At 38.8% G+C, this 23,886-nt stretch overlaps 1 protein-coding gene across 5 annotated transcripts in view; it reads left to right on the top strand.

Moving 5' to 3' along the window:
• LOC132149248 (septin-9-like) overlaps positions 1-23,886 on the top strand; it is a 98,885-nt gene that overhangs the window by 49,575 nt on the left and 25,424 nt on the right. The window contains exon 1 of one of the 5 annotated variants that reach the window (XM_059558318.1): positions 6,774-6,901. The exons of the other annotated variants lie outside the window; for them this stretch is intronic. The gene's annotated coding sequence lies outside the window, so the exon portion shown is untranslated. Of the gene's footprint in view, positions 1-6,773; positions 6,902-23,886 lie in introns of those variants that run through there. 5 annotated transcript variants of the gene reach the window in all.

Below are 23,886 nucleotides of genomic sequence, written 5' to 3'. Positions count from 1 at the left end.
AAAACATAAATTCCTTAACATTGCAATATATGTTTATTGTTCTTAAAATTACAAAATAAAAGACTGACTAAGAATGCATTACTTTGCACTTGTATAGAGATAGCATTCAATAAAACCTTGAAACCTTGAAAACACATAGCTTACTGAAACAAGCTTACTGAACACATAGGGCCTAGCTTACTGAAAAAAAGTTCTTCTTTCAGATGAAAATAACAACAACTTGATGTCTATTATTCAATAAAAAAGGTCACCCAAAATACTTGTTAAGAGCAATTGAAAGAATACAGTATGTAAATGTAAACTTGAGGGCTTTAAGCTAATACAGAGAGTGCTTTTACAAAAAAAAACAAAAATTAACAGTGGGAGCCAGCAGCCTGTCATGGAGAAAAAAAATCTCCGAATGCTCCACGTGAAACTTTGGAGTTCCGCCCTTTTTCTATCGTGTCTAATGATTTTGGTTAATATGCACAAGGGAGGGAGAGAGCAAGAAGCGCTCGTGTAGTTTGAAGACAGTGAGTGCGCGTGAAACTTTGGTGTTTCGCCCTTTTTCTATCGTGTTTAATGATTTTGATTAATATGCACAAGGGAGGGCGAGAGCAAGAAGCGCTCGTGTTGTTTGAAGACTGTGAGTGCGCGCGCAGCCGGGGCTCTCTCTCGTACGCGCCCTGTCACTGTCACTCACCGATCAAATAAGGCTTTGACAGCCGCCAAAAAAAAAGATCAATGCAGAAAAACCCCTGGATTGGTTATATAACGTTGGACAGAATGTTGATCCGGCCATCGCGTATATTCAGCGCCCATAAGGTAAACGTTTTGCAAACGTTTTTTTGAGAAATAAAAACAGGTCGACGAATCGATGCGCATATTTTGCGTCGACGTCATCGATGACCTCGACGCGTTGTCCCAGCCCTAATAAAGATTAATCGATTAATCGTAAAAATAATCGACAGATTAATCGATTATCAAAATAATCGTTAGTTGCAGCCCTAGTAACCATGTAAGCCTTTATATTATGTGCAAAAGAGGGTTAAAATGACCTTTATTAGAGTATGATGGGCTGAGCCGCTTAAACTTCTGCGAAGTAAAATTATAAACAGTCTTATCAGCTTTTAAAGGCCTTAATATGAAGCTTGCCACATGTTAAGAACAAATTGGATTAAGCAATTATATATAGATATAGATATAAACGGTATTGCCTCATATTGAATCGCTTATAAAGAAAATATTGATATATCATACAGACTCAATATACCCCCCAGCCCTACACCTAAAATAGATCTCTTGTCCCAGGGAGAAAGTTTGAAATGAAAAGCGGTCTAGATGGAGCAGTTTTCCAACTAAATCATCTTCCAGTCCTTGTTCACACATGTCCTCCTCAGGCTCTCAGTGCTGCAGAGAACAAAAGAGCTGCTGTGAGATGCGGAAGCGAGTGGTGGTTTCTCATCTGCATGAAATATGCTGCAGTGCTGGACGCATGGTGACAAACAGGCCTTTGACAGCCTCCTCACTATGACTCCTTACTCCCAACAGCTTTGGAAAACAGGATGCAGCCGACCGCTGAGGTTTGCTGCTTAATCAGTCTTTCCTATGTAAAAGGAAAAAAAAATAAAAATAAACGATTGCTCTTTTGTGCACTTTTTGTGCAGTTAAGCTTGTTGGTATATACATTTCAGATTATTTATGTAACATTTGGCGATACAAGGGATATAAAATCTGGAGTGTGTGTGTTTTTAAAGTTGCAGAAACAACTGTAAGTAAGCCATGCATAGGTTGTCCTGAAAAAATGTGAAGCATGACTCTTATATCAAGTTGTAATATCTTAGTAAGTTGCAATAATTTCAAAATTGTACAGCTGGATTTTAACTCTGTGAGTGCTTTAAATCTAGTCAAAATTATATTATGGTAAATAATGGCATTGTGTGCAATTATTCTAATCATTTTGACAACCTCATCTATATGATACATGAGCAGTGGCAGAAGGGTAGTGTTTGAAAACAAACTCATGAGCTCAGTATGAGTCTATAGAGTCTCTGTCGTCTCACTGTCAGTATCTGTTGGCTCTGATTATGTGGGGCCGTGGTGTCAAGGGGGCCCTCCACAACTGTGAGTGTGTGATTTGTGCAGCTCTTATGTCTTTACAAACCCAAGGCTTTCTCTTTCTCAACTTGGCCCTTGTGGTTTTGACTTAGGATGATCATGTACAGCTGGCTCCCCTTCACTCTTGTCCGGGTCAGAGTAAGACTCTTAGTGCCAGATGAACCCCCTCCCCCCATCCTCTCCACTCCCAGAGCGAGACGGACACGCTGGCATGGCTTGTGACAACCACTTGTGGCCATATCATGTCTCTTGGCATCCAGCAGGAATGATGATATCTGTTCTTATCTGTCTGTCTGCAAACCCAATCCCAACAGTGTGAGCCAAGCTGTTGATCAGACAAATTAGTACTGGATCCAAGAATGGGGATAATTGTGTGGTCAGAGGTTTGAGAAGAAAGGAGGTTGAAAAGTGATAGTGCTGTTGTTTGTTGTGACGCATGTGGCGTGATCAGTTATCTGATAAAGCTCTTTCTGCATACGTCATGATAATGGCCATTCTCTCTGTGGCCTGCTGTGATGTGTCAGACTGCAGATGAATCATTTTCTTCTGTTGGAGAAATCAAAAGTTACTTACTTGGTATGCACCTATGCCAATTTGATAATGATTATTTGAATTTTAAAACTGATAGCTTTGATAAGATACTGAAATTCTAGGCTGGTTGTCAAAATAAATGGAAATGAACAACCATAATAACTAAACATTTTAAATGCTAAATTGCTATAATTACACGCGACGCACAAAACTCCACATTTGAACAATCAGTAGCAAATACTTAAACTAATAACAAAACGTACTTACAGTAGCTGATTTAGAAGCGCCAGATTGTCGTAGCAAATTCAGAATGATCTTTCCTCCTAGGTTCACGAAATGGTCGTCCATAAAATGTGTTGCTGTTCTGTTGTAAGTAATCTTAAAGATTCCTAAATGCATCTCCCTGATGATCTACATGATGGTTGTTTCAACACTAACTGTGGTTACTGAAACCACACCTTTGGGCGGCATTATGCAAATCTTCCCACATAGTGATGTAGACATGTGGGGGCGTGTTTGAATAAGCTGTTTTAGGCAGACGTGGCAGAGTCTTAACTTTGATAAAGAATATCTCTATGGATCTGAGACTTTAGTCTTTGCAACTTTACAGATTGTCTTCATGAACCAAGAGCCCGTAACACTCCAAAGAGAAAGGAAAAACTGAAATCGCATCATATTACCCCTTTAAAAATATCAATAACCATTTGGTAAATTATCAAATAATAATTAAATTAATAAATTATTTGGTAAAAATGCAGTGAATTTATCCTCATCCTGTAGCAGCCCTTTAATTTGCCTACAGTTATGCATATAAACTGCTTTCTCAGCACGGCTTCCAGCAGACCCAGTTATCAAATGTAGAGCTGAAACAACAAATCGATTTAATCGATAAAAATCGATTATTAAAATAGTTGTCAACTAATTTAGTCATCGATTCGTTGCTAAATAACTTTTATTTGCCGTAAGCGGCTCATTTCGTGCATATTTCAAATCTGCGGTGACCAAAGTGTGGCAGTAATGAGCCACCGGAGGTTTTACTCAGCCAGTACAGCAGGAGAAGTAGCGAATAGCCAATAGCTGGCCTCGTTTTATGTCACGTGCTTCCCGAACAGCGTCTCTGCAGCATTTAGCGGGATGTGGGAGACTGGGAGTACTTTACTTTGAGCCTTCAAAAAAGAAGAGTAACCTGTAAACTCTGCACTACTGAACTGTTTAAGGGGACGTTCACATATCGCGTCTTTTGCGCGCTCAAGTTCGTTATTTCCAACACCGCACCGCATCGAGTTAAAAACATCTCAACTTTTCAGAATGCTGCAAGCGCATCGCGGGTCATGTGACAAGAACTAACCAATCAGCTTCATCCTTTCCCGTAACAATGTTAAAAGCTCAGTCAAGATGAAAGGAACAGCTGATCATAGTTGTATATGGATTTCCATTTTGAAATAAATTTAGTAGCAGAGCTACTGCAAGCGATTTTTGAGCTGCAAATCCATTTATCCTTTGCTGAAATTTCCGCGTCTTCAAGGAGAGAGCACGTCATGGTTGCTTATCAAAGGCAGACGCCTCAGGGGCGCTTCTGCACGAGCGCTTTGGAAAGGAGGAGAAAGCGGCGCGCCTAGCGTTTTCCACGCGTTTTTAGGCACGATATGTGAACGGCCCCTAAGACTTTCATTTGTGCAGATTCTCCAGTACAATGTTGTTTGCAAATGTTTAGTCGTAAAAGCTGATAACATCGCTTTTTAACAGTTAACATTTAAAGCTTTACAAACATGTTCTGTGATCAGTTTGTCGTTTAACAGTTCAAAATTCAGTCGTGCAGCCTAATTATGACTGAATGAGAGAGGTAAATGTTTAAAGATATTTGAAATGCACTTTTTTTCTAAGTATTCACTGCTCTTTTTCACACAGCAGGTTTTTTGTGTGTGACATTTTTTTTTTTTCTGGACAACCTTCTGATGGATTTTACTTTAAATTGTGAGTTCCATTCAGGTTTCATGCCACTGGCACTTTATTCGAAGGATTGTTTACAATTTCACAGCAAAAGCTATAAAGCTGTTTCCCAGTAAATAATAAAATACAATGCACTGCAATTTTATTCTGTTTTATCCTTATTCTTCGTGAAAATATGTTCTGAAAGATTCCTTAATAAGCTTCGTTCGGGATGTTAAACTACTTTAGGAGCTCTAAGGACTGCCATGGTGAAAACATTATTTTAAATCTCCTTGTGAAATTTGCTAGAGTATGGGTCAGTGTTCTGATTGCAGAAGAGTTCGACAATGGTTAATAATGTTGACTTTATATTGAAAGGTGCTTCTCTGTTCTCTGTAAGGTATTTTGGTCATAACACAATCTCAGTTGGGCTCAGGTACTTTCACAGCCATGTAAGTTGTGCACTTGTGAACACTGTAAAAGTGAAGCCTTAAGACAAATGGTTTGCATTAGTGTAGGAGAATAATAAATCTGCCCTTCTTTCTCAGCACTGAGGAACAAAGATGATGCAGCTCCATTGTTTATCTGCTGTACGACCTCCTAGCAAGGGAACAAATGTCTCCACTCCAACTTCTTTCTCTCCTTCTGACATCTGCATGCAGGGCTTTCCGAAAATGTAATAGGGGACGTAGTTGGATTAAGTCAGTGTATGCTGTTTGTCTGACAGAAACACTGGAGATGTTGAGCTTGATCATTGTAAGGTGGCTGCATGTTCACAAGATCTCCTGCTTTCTTGTGTTGGAGGAGATCTTGCTAGCATCTGGGAAAACTTTGGCATCTTTAACTTGAAATCAGAGTAGGTTTCTTTTTGTTGGGAAATGTTCAAACAATTAAGCAAATGCCTATGGTGTTCTAACCACAGGTTTGCAGTATGCAGTTTCCTTTTAAACATGGAGTTTGCTGCTTTCACAAGCACTTCGGAAGAAAAGCAGAAAGGAGGCCTCCTAGAAAAACTGCAGAGATGCAAAGAGTGAAGGGTTTGCCATCCAGAGAATGGGAATGCTGGCTTTTGGAATTGTTGTGAACCCTGCCAAACATTTGAAAGGTTTATTTTCGATCCGTGTTAATAAAAACTGATGTTGAAACTCGAGCCCCCCTCTGGTAGGTGAAAGAAGGGAAGTGGCTTTTTGTCAAAAGCCGCGTCCTGCAATTTATGACGCCCTACATCAGGAGTTGCCATGAATGCTGCCTGTTCAGTTTCATGGAACACATTTGAAGTGACCACAAGACTCGATGAAGTAAACAAGGTTATTCGTTTTTTTCATTTTTCCTTGAGTATACAACTTGCAGCAGAGACTAGGCATGAAATAGAAATGCACAGTCATTTTTCATACATGTTTCACTGAAAAGCATATAGATGGGCTCATTGATTAAGAGTGGAATCTAAGCCTGTAGTGACGATGGATTCTGTAAAGGTTAAGGTGCTGTTTTCCATCTAAACTCTCAGTGAGGAATGATGTGAGATCTGCTTTTGATTTAGGGACACTGATCGAAAAGCATGTGTTTTCCACCTCCCTTTGATTTGTGGGGTTGGATCAAGACTAAACAAAAATAAAAAGATTCAGTGTGGTCTGTTAGTGAAAATGTTTACTTATTATTTAACAGTATTAATTCAATTATTTATTTAAAAAAGATATATTATCAGTGCTGGGATGTTATGCAGGAAATTAGAGGAAAGACATTTGATTAGTGGCCTCAAATAGTTCAGAATATTAGGATCAGTTTAATTATGAATTGCTGGAAATACTCAATTTATGAAGTTTTAGAATTTATTTAATTTCATTTAATAAGTAAACAGCATGTAGGTGTGTGTATAAATGTATATATATTTATATACACAGGTGGGTGTGTGTGTATAAATATAATCTTCCTCAAAATTGCTCACAGAATAGAGAGAGATCCCACAAATTCTTCCAATTGGAAGAACAAAAGCTTGGCTCAGTTAATTCAGAGGGGCTCATAAATCATTGGGCTGGACTGTCCGAACTTGCTCCGTCTTCTCTCAATTTAGGACTGGGAAGGGATAGACAGCCAGCCGCTAACCTTTGTGTGTGGGTGCGTGTGTGTGTGTGTGTGCGCACGCTTTGTCAGGCAGATAGGCTTCCTGCTTTCTTCCTTTTTCTTTTTCCTCTGGCCATCTCTTTTCACTGGGGTCTCTGGAGTTGGAGAGGGGTGTGGTGAGTTAGTGTCACATGACACTGTGTAGGTGGAGTCACAGAGAAGCCCAGAGACTCCTGCTGAGGCTCACACCGGAGGTTTAAGGCTGAGCAGGGACGAGCAGAGGGTAGGTCAAAACACTTTCACTCTATCGTCCTCTCTTTTTCCTTTTCTTTCACTTGATATCTCCCATTCTGTTTGTGTATAGCTGTCTGTTTTTCCTTTAGAAACATTGACTAACATTGTAGAAAATTATACTTAAAAGAAAGTTGGCCTGCCTTCTGTGTGTGTATATGTTGGAGTATCTTTAAGTACATGTCTGTATAAGTATGATTTTTCCGTGTTCACGTCTGAGACTCGGCCTGTTTTCCATGTTAGAGCTTCACGGATGTTTAAGCTGGAAAGTTCTGAGCAGGGAGGATTTATTAGGTCTCTTTAAGCATCTGTGAGTTTGCAGAGGGGGCGTGTATGCCTGATCCATGCTGCTTTTTCATGCTTTACTCCTTGTCTGCACCTTCTGTCTTGGCCTTGTAATTAAAAGTGTGTAGGTTACAGGGCTAAGCGAGACCCAGACACTTTAGCCCTGTGTAATTTCACCTCCATTAGAGCCTAATTTTCCCTATAGTTTTAGTTATGTAGGTAGAAATTTTGGTGAGGTTTTTTCACCCCAGAATAAAAATTATATTTATTTTGCTTAAAGGAGCTATGTGGAGGTTTTTACTTAAAAAAAAAAATCTTTAAGATAGAGTTTTCATTTGTACATGTATGAGCCAACCATGATGTAAAAAAAAAAGAATGACACCTCGACTGTCCACCACGGTTGTCTGTATCAGCCTGTAGGCTCAATTGTGTGTGGAGGAGTTGGGCCCGAATTGGTGCGAAAATTCACAAAATGTGACGTCATGCGCATTCTCGTCTACTTGGGCTTACAACCGTACGGCACGCCAGCCATTATAGTAAGCAGCGGCAATAGTGTTTTCAAATGGACTCTGCGGATGGAAAGCGACCAGCCTCCAGCACAATTCAGACACCCACGGACCCTCCAAAAAAAAAAAAGAGCGTGCGCACTGAGAACGAGCATGAGACTGGCTGCAGTTCCTCTAACGGCCACTGGTGTCAGTAACGGTTAGAAATTTCAGAACCTACGCAATGCTCCTTTAAAGGAAGTGCTATCACTGACACTTTTTCTCAGACTTGCCACCATTCTTTGAGGTGTATCCTTGTACCCATAAAAATATGGGAAGAGCAGTCTATGTAACAGCAATGTCAATGTTTTATTCTATTGATAGAAGGTTTAACATAGTCATAGCTTAATAAGAAATTAAGTCAATAAAGCTAAAAATAAAGTTTAGGCCTATAACCAATAACAATCACTGTATGTATCATTGTAGGTGACAATTTGGAGCATTTCAAAGACTATTAGATGTATTGAAAGCCAGGATATTCACTGCGCACCAAGTGAAACCACTGTTTCCTACAGCACATTTCCTTCCTCCTGTGGGAGAATCTCCTCATTTTGATGAGTCATTTCAAACTCCTCGCTGCCCTTTCTCTATTTATACAGCCAACATACTCGTACTCTCCCAAACCCAAAGCAGCAGACCTCTGAGGGTTTCAGCCCAGTTCCACTGAAAGCTCCACAGGACTTTTAGAAGGATGCTTGTGGTATGGAAATGTTTTCCACAATTGGCTTTGTTGAGTATATTCATGCTTTCCTGTATGTGTCTGCTAGCATTTTTTTGTGTTTAATGAATGAAGACACAATTTAATTTAAATAGACTGTTCCGGCTTAATATTTACAGATATTAGTCCAGTGTGGTCACCATGTAGCTCTGAATACTCATCCCTTCTGTGATGATGGCTGCCGTTGCTGTTAAGTGTCATAGACACCTGCCTGGCACATGAGGTTAACACATCAAGGCTATGCTTTCATATATATGAGGCACTGCTACAGTAGTTGTCTGTCATCACACCTGTATAACCAGTATTGATTTGCAATGCAAAGTATTGTGGAATGTCTAGATTTAACGTATGGTAAGAAATGAAATTCATGCCGCCACTGTATTTAATTCTTTCTTTCAGTTGGTCATCCTTGTTCCTGTGGACAACTGAATCCTGTTTACTAGGGCTGTGACGGTGGCTGATTTTTACCACCGCGGTAGTCATGGACCAACAACCGCCGGTGGCGCGGTGTTTGAAAAAAACAAAACAAAAAAAAAAACATATATGTATAAATATATTAGTGTCAAAATTTGCTCGTTAACGAAGGCGATAATTTTTTTCCAGTTTAACGTATTCAAATTATTTTACGTAGGGGCGGGGATGGCCACCCACTCACAACTGCTGCTTCCGTCACTTTTTCTCAAGACAAGAAGTGAATTTATTCAGTCGCAGAATGACTGAACAGGAGACATTTCAGACACGCGCTCCACTTCACTTTATTATCAGGTGCAAGTTAAGCGAGCGCGGACGGTCCTGTGCTCAAAGCCTGCGCGCTTCCTTTGTGCGTATCCTTTCATATCAAACTGCGAAATAAACTATGTGCAAGCAGTGTCGTGGTCAGTTAATTCATGGAATTACCAAAAAAGGTGATTAAAGCTGACTTAAACTGTGCATGCATGTAATGTAATATATTTTATATATATTATATACAGGATATATTTATATGTATGCACGTCTAGAAATCAGCCCAGCACTGTCTCACTCCTCTAACACATCCTATTTAACTAGTCAGTTAGTGTTTATTTGAGCACTTCTGTCAGTGAACGCCACCTGCAAAACACTAAAATAAATATCAAAGAAATAATTAAGTTAAACAAGAAAGTAGCCTAAATAAGAAAGTTAAATACCCCCTATCTAACGGACGCGAGCGACGCAGCGCGACAAAATACTCATTATAATCAGTGATGCTACACTGGATGCAGCACAACACGACATGACAAATCCCCGTCCGGTCTGTGATGTAGGCTACTGACACGGAGTTCAAATGTCCTGTATAGACACTAGACAGACTAAACCTGTCGCAACGCGGTTGTGTTGCGTCCGGTTTACTTTTCCGCCACCAAGCAAGCTCAATAACTAACTCTTCATCTGAACGCGCTCTCTTTGAAATAGGAATCGTTGCCATATTTCTTGTTACCATCGTTTATTCATCGCTGTCTCGTTTGTATTTGGCCAGTTTGGAGAAAGCCTCACCAAACCTGACCAGCCAGCGTTTGCGATCACGAGAACTTGTGCAAACGCTGATGGGTGACATGAATGCAGATGACTTCAGATCGGTGATGCGGTATTTGCTTTCCCAACAAGATCCATCGCCCAACACTAAATTAATTTGCTGAATGCATAAACTGTATTTTCCTGCGCTCAAATCTGCATATCTAAAGGAAACGCTGTGTTTGAGGTAATTTGTTAATAACCCTAGACTTAGAATTTGCAACTATTACAGTTATTACACTTATATACAAAACTTTTTATTATGCTTGCTATAGAGTTTGTGACGTCACGTGCTCTACCGCCGGTGGCAGTAGACAACCGCGGTAGCAACCGACCACCGCGGTGGTCACGGCAACCGTCACAGCCCTACTGTTTACCATCATTATGAATGGGAATTATTATAAGTAGCTTTTGAGTTAAACATTAAATGTAACCTTTGGGTATTTAAGCATGAGTAAACTCTTTTTAGTTTTTTTTTTTTTCAACAGTAGCTTGCTTTTGTGGACTATTCACATTAAAGTGTTGCCAGGCAGTTTCACTGTATATGCTCACATTTGGTCATGAGACCCATTTCAGGGATCAACAACTCAAGTCAAGATGGTTTCTGATAGGGCTCGGCGATAAATAAATTTTATCGATTCGATTAACTCGAATTTGTAGTTTACATCGATTTGTTTGAATGAAAATCGCTTTTCTTTTTAACATCCGTCGACGTTCCACTCAGGGCTTCTGTAGTACCGATTGGGCTCAACTCTCTCCCCGCACGTTTGCCATAGAGACATGCTGCTGAGTGAGAGAGATGTTTCGCCCAACTTAATGAAGAAGACTGCGGCAGCATAAGCACAGTCGCCAAAAAGCAACCTACAGCAATGTTACTTGTTGCGCAGCTCGCCAAGCTTTACTTTTGTGGCTCGCATGGCAGTAAATAATACAATGATATGATAATGCAGTCAATACAGATATTTCATAAAAACATTAAAAACAAGCAGGGCTATAACATAACCCATTAAAAAACTCACACCATGTCTACACCGGAAATCTAATATAGAAAGATGGAAATATAGACTAGAAAATATATGTGCACTTGCTCTGTCCTTCGTCACTGACTCACTGTGGAGTTCCCAGTTTTAATCTTAACAGCTCTTAACGCCGAGTGAGCACTTGGATGTTTAGATGCATGATGGACTAGTGTGTGTGTGTGTGTTATATATATATTCTGAGCGTATTTGGACAATCATATGACTGAGCTATGTGAATGTGTTAATTTATCAATACAGATAGCTTGCAGGAATCTCCATTTGAGCCCGTTTCTGAAGAACTAATACTGAATGTAAAAGGCCCTTTTGAAACCGGATGTTTGCCTGAGAACTAAAGCAGGCTGATAAAAAAGCGCCTAAAATTGTCATCTGATCTCTCACGGGATCTTCACTCATCTTCCACACTGTGGAGAAGTGATGTCACCGTGCTGTATCAGCTTTGCCTTGATTCCCAGATGCTGTGTTTCTTCTGGGTGTCGTCGTGAGGTCAGATCCATGATCCATCTTTCAAAGGTCATTCCTGTCGTTCCAAAGATACACTTTAACCTCTCAAGACTACTGTTGGATCATCTGTTAAGAATGCCAGGGACAGATTTCCAAAGGCCCTATTGCTCCAGCTATGCTGCACAGGTGGCTCATAGCTAGTTAGCCTGAGGAATGGATTGTGGATGACTTCATTTTGATAAAAAGCTTGCTTGCTGAACATTTCCTCTTTGTGCATTTAATGTTTTGGCAGTTAGGAACGTAAATACGCAGTGCGTCCTATAACAACAGTAGGAGTTTTTGAGCTTGTTAGCCAAGTCACGCATTTAATTTTCATTTCAGCTTCTTTTAAACATAAATGTTGATGAGCATGTTTCCTGCTCATTATTGCTTTTCAGACCATCCTTATCACTCACACTTCTGCTCTTCTTTGCCAGTTTGGGTGTACGATATCCCTCACTTCCATGATTTTTTTCCATTGTGCCACGACACCATTTGCTTTTACAACCCTGGGCATCAGAGGTCACCCTCTCTGGCCCAGCGCAGAACGAACGGTCATCACTTCTACACAAACACTATGGGTCTAACAACTGTGTTTGTGTAGAGTTAACATTGAACTGCTCTCTCCGGTAGGCCACAGTTTGCTTATTCTTTCTACTTTTGTCTCTCTCTCTCTCTCGTTCTGCAACTTTCTGACTGGCTGGATCTTGCCTCTGTGTGCATTCAATAGTTTTTCAGAGCTTAATCATTATCTTTTATGTAATTGTAATCTTGTTGTATATTGCATATCCTTAGGCATATTCCAGGCAGTACTTAGTGTTTTTTTCTGGAATCATTTACTTTTGAGAAGTAAAGGTTTTAGAAAAGTGATGGCTCCCCTGAGTAATGGTTTCCCCCAACAATCTTTGAAGTGGTCATGATGCTGTTAGACAAAAATATAGTCAAGAAGACAAGATATACGAATCTTCCCTTTTTCTTTTCTTTTTTCTGAATCATGTTGGGGAATATGTAAGCAGAAGAAAAGACATATTGAAAGAGTTTGTGACCATTTTTCCAGAGCTCACAGGAAATGTCTTATCAAGTTATATGTTTTAAAGGCCTGCATTTGTGATGGAGTTCACATCTGTCTGGTCATCTGGGGTTCTTCTCAGGGAATGGAGCGATAATGTTAAAGCGGCTGCTTGATTCTGACAAATCATACGGGGGCTTCAATCAAGGCTACAAATACTGGAAATGCACCACGTATTTGTATAAATTTGGTTATCAACATATTATATTTTTTTAATGAATCTGTATAGCTCAATATTGGAAATACAACACTGTTCAAAAGTTGTTTTTTATATGTTTCTTATGTTTACAAAGAATGCATTTACTTAAAATATAGTAAAATATATATATTTAAATTATTACAATTTAAAATAACTTTTTTTTAATCTTTTGTAACCGTCTTTTACTGTCACTTTTTATCTATTTAATGCATTCCTGAGAATAAAAGTATTTTATTTTTAAGTATTATAAATAGTCAAATTTTTTTTATATTCGCTATTAAAGGCACAATATGTAACCACTAGAACAGTGTTATATAGTTTGCTTACTTGTGTACTTCCAAATGTTTCGAAGAATGTTTAAATCCAGATAAATAAGAAATTTTAACTAGTGACATGGCCCGTGTCCATAGTGTCATTGTCCCCTGCCAATGACGTCATAACCCCCTCGAAAACATATGGAAACACCGAAGACGCTCTGAAAGGTTGTGCGTTTTAATAGTAGCAATATAACAGAACTTTTATCTAGAACTTTTTTATCTTGTATCTAGTATGATAAAACAGTGCTGCATTTTCCCCCCACACAGGCACGACTGGAAGAAGCAGAAGTGGTTGACTGTGGCATGATAAAAGCTCTTGCTATCCAGCCGTGGTTCACGTTCGTTCAGTGGCCTCATTTCGCGTCAACGGCTTTCAGCCTTACCCTGCTTCAATCTACTAGATTAATAAATCATTAGCTCATCCATAAACATGATTTCTGACCGAGTTCCATCGGATTGCATCGGCTGTGGGGATGACTCCACGGTGTCATCAAACCAAGCTACCTGGTCTTTGTTTATTTTGAATACGTGCCCTCTAGCGGTGAAAAATTACATGTTGTGCCTTTTACATGAAAATAATGATCACTATTGAACAGAATTTTAATAATGGTGCATCCCTACTAACAGACTTACTGTCTTAAACCTCTTTGACTAAATATAAACTGTTAGTCTTGCTAGTTAGAAGGACACTTATGCTTGTAAAGATTCCTTTCTTTACAGATGGCCCAAACAGGAAGTTTCATGAAATGTGCTCTCACAGCTTGATCTGAGCACCGTGGTCTCCACTTAGTCTGGCATGAGACTGTTTCTTCCTCCGTAAGCTCTTGCAAGTCCTCTGGGGCCACTTTATAAGTGTCCCACCATGGACACAGTCCGTGATTTGCAACCTTTACCTCAGGCTGGGAGGAATAAATCAGTCGTTCAGTCTGACTTCCTATCTTCTCTTTTTACTGGCATCTATTTACAAAGCTATTGAATGCTTGGAGACTTTACCGCATTGAAAGAAAGATGTTTTTTGCCTGTAATTGAAAACATAGAGCAACTAATACTGTCCAGCGCTTGAGTTTCTGATGGAAAGTTTTTTTTTTTGTCCATTGAGACTGTGTATATCTTGGGGTCTTGTTGGATTGTTTTTTAACAAATCAAAAGGCTAATTTGAAAAATAACATATAATGTAAACCCTAGTTGGGTTTTCACTGTTGATGATAATAGCTGCTTGTGTTGTTAGTTATGGCAGGATCCATGATTTGGTTCTCATTATGTCAAAAATGTAAAATTTTGTTGTTTCTATGGATCCCACATTGGTTGAAAACAAGTCTTGGGATTCCAACGTTCTCTAATCCAGGAAACAGCTAATCATCAACCCTTAAGCTGCCTTTCTCTGCCAGAGAAAGTGTCAGTGTTCAGTCTGTGTTCAGTGTTCAGTCTCCCCAGGCATGGAGTCTGTAAGCGGTGAGGACCCCCCTAACCTGTCAGTCCACACTGTGTCTGTCCTAGCAGTTCACAGTTTGGATTTACATGAACGTGAGTTAATGATGACAAAATGTATATTTTTGAGTACCGTAATAAGTTTCTTTAACTGCAGCTCTTTGTACAGAGCCTATAAGTTAAGAAAACCCATAGTGATAAAACCCTTAATATAATAATTAAGAATTTAGGGGACAATTAGCAACAGTTAGCAGAGTTTGACTTGAGGGATTTGTTACAACCAGGCACTGAAATTTAGTTTGTCCAAAAAATTGTGCTGGGACATATTCTACACAAGCAGGCTCTAATATTCCATCTTCGCCTTAATTAAGTGGGATTTTTGCACTTTGATAATGGAATTTTTAATATCTTCCAGCTGTTTTGCTAATTTGGCAAGTTTGTACCGCTCAGGCTAATAGTACTGGAGATTTATGGGCTCACTCTGATTGTGCACAAGCACCTGTGTTCACAGCTCCTTTTACAGGCATGGATTTCCATTCTCTATGACAGGATGTGGGGCCAGTTTACTTTTTCTGAGTTGCACAAAATCTCTAGAAAAACTTGCACATGGTCCTGGAAAAAGGGAAATCATAGATTCGCAGGTCAGGTTTTTTCCTCTGTTGTGACTCTGCCTGTTGTCAGGAGTTTATACGCTTTCAATATGTTTCACCGTGATGGCTGATGCATTTATTCCATTAGATGCTGAAGCTGATCCAAGAACAGATGGGCACAAAAATGTGTCACAAGCAAACATTTATACAAAATAGTTCTGAAGAAATTATAGTACTTTGCCAAGAAGTCCTTAATAAAATGCCATAAGTTATTTCTGTAGAGAAGTAAAAAAAAAAAAAAAAAAAAAAAAAAAAAAAAAAACGTAGGGAAAAAAGGTTTTAAATTGACTTAGGTGTGTTGTTCAGTGAACCTTGATCAGGCTTTGTTTTTGTAGATTCCTTCGTCAGTACAGGTGGGCTTTCTAGAGACCTCCAGCTGTTGTGAAGCACTCTCCTTGATTGAGGGTATTGAGATCCCAGACATTACTGTGAGCCAAATAGGATCTCCTCCAAATCACCCTTAGGGTGGTGAGCGAATGCTACTTCATTCTAGAAGATCCCATCTGCACTCTGAACCAAATAAAATATCTCAAAATATTTAAACGTGTAACAGTTAATTTGATTCAGAATCTTTATGCAGTTGCAATCTGGTTTTTTGTATAGTTTTGCTTTGTTCAGCAATGATGCATTAAATTGATCAAACAATTTTTTTATATTTATTTTTCGAATAAATACTGTTCTTTTACTTTCCAATCACCAAAAAATCTTGAAATTAAATGTGTTGCCATTTTCACTAAAATAGTGAGCAGCAGCAGCAAATCAGCACATTAGAATGATTTCTGAAGAATCATGTGACACTGAAGACTGAAGTAATGTTGCTGGAAATGTGTCTTTGCCATTACAGAACTTACCGTTTAAAATCTATTCAAATAGAATGAGTATTTAATTATATTTTAAATTATTTATTCCTTTTATTATTTTATTCCTTTTCAATTTCACAATATTACTGTCTTTACTAGATTTTTGGTCAAATCATTTTTGTTTTTATTATTATTATTTTTAACCAGCACAACCCTAACTTTTGATTGGTAGTGTAAAACAAAATGTATAGAAGTCTGTACTAACGTGAAATTTGTCAATATGCAAATTTTAAAAACCATATATGTATTATGACAAATGTAAGGACAGGATGTGTTTTTTTGATGTTTGTGGTTCTTGGTTTGAGGTTTTAGAAGCCTCTGTGGAGCCAATTTCTCTGGCCCGGAACTTTTCTGTGGTGTAAATATGTGAGAACGTTTCAGACTGGGCTCCAACACACTGCCTGCATCTGCCAGAAACAGCTTTCTTTTTGTGGGTGTGTATTAGATAAATTCCTTTGTGCCAGGAGTCCTAAATACTGCTCTGGTACTGTAACTGTTTGTCTTCTGTTCCCATTGAGGGAGTTTTTTTGTATTGGACATTTATGCTTACTGACAATATAGTGGCCTTGGCCAAATTCAGCATGGGCCAATTTGACACTGCTTTACCTCAGTTTATCCTCTGCTGACAATAGTAAATATTAGGCTAGAGGTGACCCTTTCATTGTAAAGTCCATCCCCAAAGTGCTCTTTCATTCTCTGCATTGCTGCATTATTTAGCCAGGAGGAGGATGTTGGGGTGGATGCCAAAAAGTGGAATGTAAAGGTGATTCCTGCCTTGACCTGGCTGAATGGAGGAGGGGATGCAAATGTTTTTAAATGAACTGAGGAAGTGGTCGGTTGGTCAATAGAGGATGGACTTATGATTTCCCTTGATACGGAAAACGCGGATGGATTCGCAGAATAATCATAAAAATTGAATTTACTGTATAATGGAATGTCAAGGAATTGGCCAAATTTTGGATAAATCAAAAGTAGGTCAGTAAACGCGCTATGGACTAGTGTCTGTGAATATTAAGCTACATAAATATGATTTGAATATGAATCTTGCCTGTTCTGCGTGTATCTTTGTAAATGAATCGCGCAAACACGTTTTCGTTTACTACACATTACTGTGTTTTCAGCCACTGCTGCCTCAGTATGAGTACATGAATAAACATAATCACTAAAACTGCTCTGAGAGTCACTTCAGGAGCATTTTACCGGTTCATTCAAGGAAAAACTATTGTCATTATATACAAACAAAGGGTCTTCACAGCAACCCATCAAAATAAAAGTTTGTTTTAGCCTGAAGAAACTGTATAAATATATTACATAATCTAGTGATAGTAGTACTACTACTACTAATAATAATAATAATACAATTATTATTAAAACATTATTTGAATAATATATAATTATGACTATTTACAAGAAAAATTATTTACCAGAATTTTTTCGCAGAAAAATAAAAATAGCCTACATAACACTATTTCTAAACAAAAATAAGTAAAATAATTTTTTTTATAAAATCAATGAATTAAAGATGTTCTTGATGATTAAAATGTAATGAAAACATATAATTGTAATTCAGAAAAACAGAATTGAAAACAGAATTTTGAAAAAACAAAACTGAATTTGAGAAAAAAATAAAACATTTCATAGGGCCTTAAAATGTCAATTTAGTTAAACTTTTAATAAATAGTGAAAGTTTTATGATTTCAATTAATTAGACATGCTTTTTGATTAATACATTTTTATTTGTCTTCAAAAATTAAAAAGGGGGAAAAAATAGAATCCTGAAAAAATAAAATGGAATTTGGAAAAAGAAATTATAAAACTGAATTTGGGAAAAAATAAAAGGGATTTCATAGGGCCCTATAGATGTGTCTCCTCACCGGCTGTGTTATAAACAGTGTGGTAGGAAAATATGACTCTCTATTCATACAGCCTTCTTCATATAAAAAGTGTTGTTGCCACATGCTTGCCATCTGTTCTCAGAATACTTGATCAGAGCAGAAAGAGCTAGATCAGCTGTCTGAACACAGGAGGAGTCACTGGAAGCCCACTTGTCACAGGGTAACACTTCTGCATAATGCTCATCTATGTTCTACTTTGGTCGGCCGTGAACACTGTAGCTTGTTCGTGTGATTAACATCATGTCAAGAAGACGCTGTAAAAGTCCATTTGTGTTATCTTCACTTCCGAAAGATAAGGCTGCAAAGAATCAGTGGTTAAAATTCACAGCAGTACAACCCCAATAGTAGGCCCATTACCATTATTTGGACCAGCTGGCTCCACAGACTGTATGTATGATAATTAATAATATATAATTAATATTTTCTTTTGAGCATTCAAAATACAGAATTATGGCAATGGGCATTTCGTTTCCAAAATGCGCTGTACCCGGTAGACGAATCACAACAGACTGGGCCATCTGACCAATCAGAGCAGAGTAGGCTCACTGAAAGGAGGGGTTTAGAGAGACTGAATCTTAAACCTGCTTCAAATGAATTGTTTGAGAATCATTGGAAACAATTTTTTTTTTCTATTTATTTTATTTGTTTTATTTAGACATTTATTTGTAGAAAAATAAACTGTATAACATTTTTATATCTGACATTTACTAGTTACCAAACCTAATTTAATGTTTGTGCATCATTATCATCAAATGACACTCATTCTTCCAAATAACTTATAGTAGGTTGTCTGTTCTCTGTGTCATGAGATGGATGCCCTCCTCTCTCATCACCTCAACACAGTCAAGGGGAGACATGTCTTACTACTCAGTGGTTCAGTCTTGTCATCCTGTCAATTGTGAACACATATTCTAAAGGTATCAGTTGCCCTGCTGTACCTGTAATGTAATGTAACATTGGAGAGTCTCTGGGGAAGAGCGGGTCTTTTGTGAAGCTAGGAATCCAGTGGCTGGGGCTTTGTTGGCTTGACGCCCTGTCAGGGTGGAGAGAAGCCCACAGGCTTTCTGAATAGCTGTAGCCAAGACCTCAGAGCTGCCAGTGGATCAGGTTACGGACTTGAAGAATTTTTAACTGCTTTGTCTGCTGAAAGGACCTGCTGATCTATGGGGCTCACTATGGGGCCTCAGGCTTTGAGATGGGGCCCACTGCACTCTGGGGCTCCACTGAATTCTATTGAAGATGGCATCTTCTGCCTTAAAAAAAGAAAGTTGAACAAACATCTTGAGTTGTTTAGCCTGAATTTTCCCTGCTACTACAGTGTTTTGATCACTACATGAGTGTCTCATCACTGAGTATGGGTGTTTCTCATACAAAGGAAGTTGTCCCTCCACTTTTATTATGAAGGTTGGTGGAAGTTTCTGTTTTAGATGTGAGGTATTCTCTAGTTCAGTGCTTCCCAAACCTATCCTGGTGTCTTTCTAATCAGACGCACCCAATTAATTCTTGCAGTCTCTATGTATATGCATAAAATGTAGGCAGGGTTCTGCTATGGTTTATTTTCATAATAGGTAAACACAGGTTACAAGTTAACACGATCACATTTCCTTGATTAAACAGCTGCACGATGTGCCGCCGAGAGTCCTGTCTTGAATCCAGAGATCTGGAGCTAATTCGGTGTAGATCAGTAGCTCGGTGGTTCGTGACTGTTGTCTCGCGGCGCGCCGTCTTTTAACTCATGTTCGAAACCCGCACCAACACACTTACTTTTTTTGTTTTTTTTTGTTTATCCTACTTACTTCAACCGCTACGGGTAATCATACCAATAACTTTTAATCTTTACAAGAATATCAGAATCATGCAATGAGCAAGTCTGCGTTTATTAGACACTTAATAATATCACATCAGTTTGTGCTTTTAGAATAGCCGAATCTGCTGTGCTCGTTCCCTCACCTCTGCAGCGGAGAACTGAACCAGGATAACACGGTAACCAGTTAAACCGTAACACCGGAGAGCACCAGAATGTGCTCGTGCATCGCAGTTGTGCTGCCGTCGTGTACCATATCGGTTTTGCAAATGGAACAAAGGACCATTTTATTTGGCCTCTGTTTAAAGTATTCCCATACTTTTGATAACAGTGGTCTCTGTTTTTGTGATAGAATGCAACTTTCTCCATTCCCAGGAGCAGAAGTCGCCATTACGCGAAATGTAAACACTTGTGACGCGTCGTTGCAAGCACTAGTATGCGGGCTGTGTTAACTGATGCATTTCTGTAATTTAAGGTACTTTAAAAACATTGAAAGAATGCATTCAAGATACTCATTGCCATGTCTCGCATTTCCTTTAGGGGAGTGCACGGATAGTCGAACTTTCGAATATTCGTTCTGCTCTAATTATTCGATAAATAAAAATGATATTTGAATTTCGCAACAAAAAAAAAGTTCTCAATTAAACCGAATTTGGTCACTTTCTGTGATTCTCCACGGCATATTTGAAGATGTATGCAAGCAAAAAATAATTAATGAATGAATAAGGGGCCGTTCACATATCGCGCCTAAAAACGCATGGAAAACGCTAGGCGCGCTGCTTTCTCCTTCTTTCCAAAGCGCTCAGGCAGAAGCGCTCCTGAGGCGTCTGTCATTGCTAAGCAACAATGACGCGCTCTGTCCATGAAGATGCCGAAATTTCAGCAAAGGATAAATGGATTTGCAGCACAAAAAATGGCTTTCAGTAGCTCTGCTACTAAATTTATTTCAAAATGGCAATCCATATACAGATATAATCAGCTGTTCCTTCATCTTGGCTGAGCTTTCAACGTTGTTAAGGGAAAGGATGAAGCTGATTGGTTAGTTCTTGTCACATGACCCGCGGTTTGCTTGCGGCTCTCTGAGAAGTTGAGATGTTTTTAACTCGATGCGGTGCGGACGCGCTTGGAAAAAACGGGCGCGTCGCACCGCGTGCGCATTGCGACCGCGTCGCTTCCATTATGAGCGCGCATACCGCGCGCCTACATTGGAAATAACGAACTTGAGACGCAATATGTGAACGGCCCCTAAGAACTGCGGTCTTCCTACTTCAACTATGCCGTGGAGAATCACAGAAAGTGACCGAATTCAAGAACATTGTTGCGGCATCTCTCAAGCAACGAAACACCGCTAACTTGGAGAATGCAGTGAAAACTCCTCTTCTCGCGTCTGCCCTAGACCCTCGGCACAAACATCTCAGGTTACTCGATGAAAACATAAGAGAAGTGAGTCCCGCCAACGTCTGTGCCCGTCAGAGTGTGTTTTCTCCGCGGCTGGCCTTATTGTTAACAGACTAAGGAGCCGACTTTCCTCCGATCATATTTACATGCCTGTATTTCTTAAAAAGAACATGTAAAACAATAGAAAAAAAAGCAAAAAAGATTTGCTGACAGTTTAAAAGTTTAAAAGTTAAGTGTAGGCTCCGTTCTACAATGGCCTAATTGCTGCAGGCTGCTTTACGTTTTCTCTTTAACTTTTTCTTTTTTCTTCGTTAACTTTATTTATTTATTTATTCATTTTTTGCTTTTAATCTGTACTTTTGTTTGTTTGCACGCATTGTTAAAGGTTTTCAGCTACAAAACACGATGTGTGATGTTAAAGCTTATTGTGTGTAAGCTTGTTCAAAATGACAAAAACAAATATTGCTGAAAAATAACGTCTGTCTCATTAAACTTAATTTAAATAAACGAATATTCGAATATCCGTTTTTTGTGAGCTCAAATATTTGAATGTGATATTTGCGGAAAACCTTTTTCTTTTTTCTTCGTTAACTTTATTTATTTATTTATTCATTTTTTGCTTTTAATCTGTACTTTTGTTTGTTTGCACGCATTGTTAAAGGTTTTCAGCTACAAAACACGATGTGTGATGTTAAAGCTTATTGTGTGTAAGCTTGTTCAAAATGACAAAAACAAATATTGCTGAAAAATAACGTCTGTCTCATTAAACTTAATTTAAATAAACGAATATTCGAATATCCGTTTTTTGTGAGCTCAAATATTTGAATGTGATATTTGCGGAAAACGCCCATCCCTAATTTCCTTTCATTTCAACCCCTCAGAAAAGAAAAGAAATGAGATTCCAAGCAATTTCTCACATTTCTCAGTCTGTCAGGGTGACATGATTTATTTATCAGCAGAGATGGGACCAAGTCACACATGTGCAAGTCTCAAGTAAGTCTCAAGTCTTAACCTTCAAGTCTCAAGTAAGTCCCAAGTATTTTTTTCTTGGGCAAGTCAAGTCAAGTCACAAGTTATGTCAAGTCAAGTCAAGTCCTGTAGTAAGTCAAGTCAAGTCCAAGTCAAGTCACCTTATTATTGTAATTTTACCTGCAGAATCTGATCTTAATAAAGTTAAAGACAAGATATAAGTAACAGTAAATTAAAATAATTTGGATTTGCATTGTAAATACTCATGTTCAGTAAAATACATCATGGAATCAAACAAAATTGTAACTTCATAAAATTATTTATTTTTCAATTCTGCCAACAGAAATGTTTTACATTTTCAACATTGAGTCCATAAAACAAATAACAGCTAAACATCCAACAGACTCCTCTCTGAACACCCTCCCCCCCTCCTCTCTCTCTCTCTCTCTCTCTCTCTCTCTCTCAAACGACGTGACGTGACATGACATGACATTCGGCCAAGTATGGTGACCCATACTCAGAATTCGTGCTCTGCATTTAACCCATCCGAAGTGCACACACACAGAGCAGTGAACACACACACACACTGTGAACACACACCCAGAGCAGTGGGCAGCCATTTATGCTGCGGCACCCGGGGAGCAGTTGGGGGTTCGATGCCTTGCTCAAGGGCACCTAAGTCGTGGTATTGAAGGTGGAGAGAGAACTGTACATGCACTCCCCCCACCCACAATTCCTGCCGGCCCGAGACTCGAACTCACAACCTTTCGATTGCAAGTCCGACTCTCTAACCATTAGGCCACAACTTCCCCTCAAACACAGTTTACATACAACATTAAACTTTCTTACATTTCTCCTCTCTCTCTCTCTCTCTCTCTCTCTCTCTCTCTCAAGTTCAAGTTCAAGTTGCTTTATTGGCATGACATTTGAGTTACAGTATTGCCAAATTTAGCATTTAGATACAGAATAAAATATGATTACAATAAAATACAATAAAAATAGCAGCAGCAGATAATATTTCTAATATTAATAATAGTAATTATATAGAATTAAGAATATAAAATAAAACCGTTGAATACAATAAATTATCCCTTTCGTATGGTGTGTATGGTGTATAAATATTTAGTAGCTATTGTGACTGCCGTCTCATTCTCTCCAAGTATATACGCGCACGCGGTGCGACACGCTCGACGCCTCAGGGGCGCAACTGCCCGAGCGCTTGGGAAACAATGAGAAAGCGGCGCGACTAGCGATTTCCACGCGTTTTTAGGCGCGAATTATTGACGACAAAAGCGATGACCCTCAGTACCCCTCAAGCTGAGATGTTGATGTGATATCTGATCTAAGTGGGCGTGGTCTGCGTAAGGTAGAGAGGGCATGACTGATGATGTCATGACATGACAACGCGATTCTCAGCTGAGTAATCAATCAAACCAGCTGAGTAATCAATTTTATTTTTTAAAAATAATTTATATATCTAATATTCAAACTGAAAACATAATGTGATCAACACTCAAGTCATTCAAGTCATCCTGTCTCAAGTCAAGTCAAGTCCCGAGTCTTTAACTTCCAAGTCCGAGTCAAGTCTCAAGTATTTTATTTTTTGTCAAGTCAAGTCACAAGTCTTAAAAATAGCGACTCGAGTCGACTCGAGTCCAAGTCACCAAGTCACAAGTCCCCATGTCTGTTTATCAGTGCAACCTTTTTAAATATTACTTTCGTAGCTGAATGACAACACATATGCATTTGCACCCTTATTTAAATGTGGTCAAAATCTGTTCCAGATCACC

This window comes from Carassius carassius, chromosome 9 (assembly GCF_963082965.1).
Source record: "Carassius carassius chromosome 9, fCarCar2.1, whole genome shotgun sequence".
NCBI lineage: Eukaryota > Metazoa > Chordata > Actinopteri > Cypriniformes > Cyprinidae > Carassius > Carassius carassius.
This window is presented reverse-complemented; position numbering and strand designations above follow the sequence as displayed.